This window comes from Papio anubis, chromosome 11, assembly GCF_008728515.1.
Source record: "Papio anubis isolate 15944 chromosome 11, Panubis1.0, whole genome shotgun sequence".
Classification (NCBI taxonomy): Eukaryota; Metazoa; Chordata; class Mammalia; order Primates; family Cercopithecidae; genus Papio; species Papio anubis.
Genome location: NC_044986.1, coordinates 94,182,308 through 94,184,234, shown reverse-complemented (window position 1 = coordinate 94,184,234; position 1,927 = coordinate 94,182,308). Strand labels below are relative to the sequence as shown.

General features: G+C 41.4%; 1 non-coding gene across 1 annotated transcript; it reads left to right on the top strand.

Moving 5' to 3' along the window:
* Window positions 1–827: 827 nt before the first annotated feature.
* On the top strand, window positions 828–888 carry LOC116269579. The gene has a single exon (XR_004177201.1). It is a non-coding gene; the product is annotated as a U7 small nuclear RNA (small nuclear RNA).
* Window positions 889–1,927: the final 1,039 nt, after the last annotated feature.

Below are 1,927 nucleotides of genomic sequence, written 5' to 3'. Positions count from 1 at the left end.
GCTAACATGGTGAAATCCCGTCTCTAAAAATACAAAAAATTAGCCAGGGGTGTGGTGGTGGGCACCTGTAGTCCCAGCTTTTCAGGAGGCTGAGGGAGAGGAATGGCGTGAACCCTGGAGGTGGAGCTTGCAGTTAGCCAAGATTGCGCAACTGCACTCCAGCCTGAGTGACAGAGCGGGACTACATCTCAAAAAAAAAAAGTAGTTTCAGATCATAACAGAGAAGAAATGGAAAACAGAACACAAGAAACAGTCCCATTGACAAGTGGTTTTAGGTCCTAGTTTTGTTTGTTATGCTTATTAGAGTAGAGTAGAACTGCCTCAAGGGCAAATGGGCATTTTGTTACACAGAAATTTCTGGAGTTTCTTAATTTTTTTAATTTAATTTTTTGTTTTACAGACAAGATCTCACTGTGTCACCCAGGCTGAAACAGTGGTGCAATCATAGCTCACTGCAGTCTCAAACTCCTGGGCTCAAGTTAACCTCCCACCTCAGTCTTTCAAGTAGCTAGGACTACAGGCATGCACCACCACGCCTGGCTATTCTTAAAAGTTTTTATGGAGACGGGGTCTCACTATGCTGGCCAGTCTGGTCTTGAACTTCTGACCTCAAGGTATCTTCCCACCTTGACTTCCCACAAGCACTGAATTATAAGCATGAGCCACTGTGCCCAGCCTTGGTTTTAAATATACATATATATACACACACATATATATAACACATATATTTATGTACATAAATATATATATAAACTGTAGAAAGTCAGCAACAAAAGTGATATACTGTTCTTCCTCTTCCCTTTCTTTTTCTTAAAAGAAAATCTTTTGAGTGTTACAGCTCTTTTAGAATTTGCCTAGCAGGCTTTCCAGTTTTGCCGGAAAGCCCCAAAATAAATAAATAAATAAAAATCTTTTACATCAAAAGACATTATCAAGAAGGTGAAAAGACAATCTACAAAATGGGAGAAAATATTAACAAATCATATATCTGGTAAGGGTTTAATATTCAGAATATATAAAGACCTCTTATAACTCAACAACAAAAACATAACATAGGGCCCCATCGCAGTGGCCCCGCCTGTAATCCAGCACTTAGGGAGGCCACTGTGGTTGGATCACCTGAGGCCAGGAGTTCAAGACTAGCTTGGCCAACATGGCGAAACCCCGTTTCAACTAAAAACATAAAAAGTAGCTGGGCATGGCGGGCGCCTGTAGTCTCAGCTACTCAGGAGGCTGAGGCGGGAGAATCGCCAGAACCCAGGAGGCGGAGGTGGCAGTGAGCCGAGACAGCAGAGCGAGACTCCGTCTCAAAAAAAAAAAAAAGAAAAGAAAAAAAAAAAGATAATTCAGTTAAACAATGTGCAAAGGACTGAATAGACATTTCTCCAGAGAAGATATACGAATGGCCAAAAAGCACATGAAAAGATGTTCGATGTCATTGGTCATTAGGGAAAGTAAATCACAACCACAATGAGATACCACTTCACACTAGGATGGCTCAAATAAAAAAAAGAGTTGGTGAGAGTATAAAGAAACTGGAACCCTTCAGCATTGCTGGTGCAAATGTACAACGGGTGTAGCCACTGTGGAAAGCAGTCTGGCAGTTTCTCAGCAAGTTAAACAGAGTTTCCATATGACCGAGCAGTTCCACTCCTAAGTATACACCCAAGAGAAATGAAAACATATGTCCACACAGAAATTTATACACTAGTGTTTATAGCAGCGTTATTTATTTGTTTAAATTTTTAATTTTTTTGAGACAGGGTTTCACTCCCGTCACCCACGCTGTAGTGCAGTGATCCCGTCACTGCAATCTCCACCACCGGGGCTCAAGCAATTTTCCTGCCTCAGCCTCCAGAGTAGCTGGGATTACAAAAGTGCACCACCATACCTGGTGAATTTTTTGTATTTTTAGTAGAGACAGGGT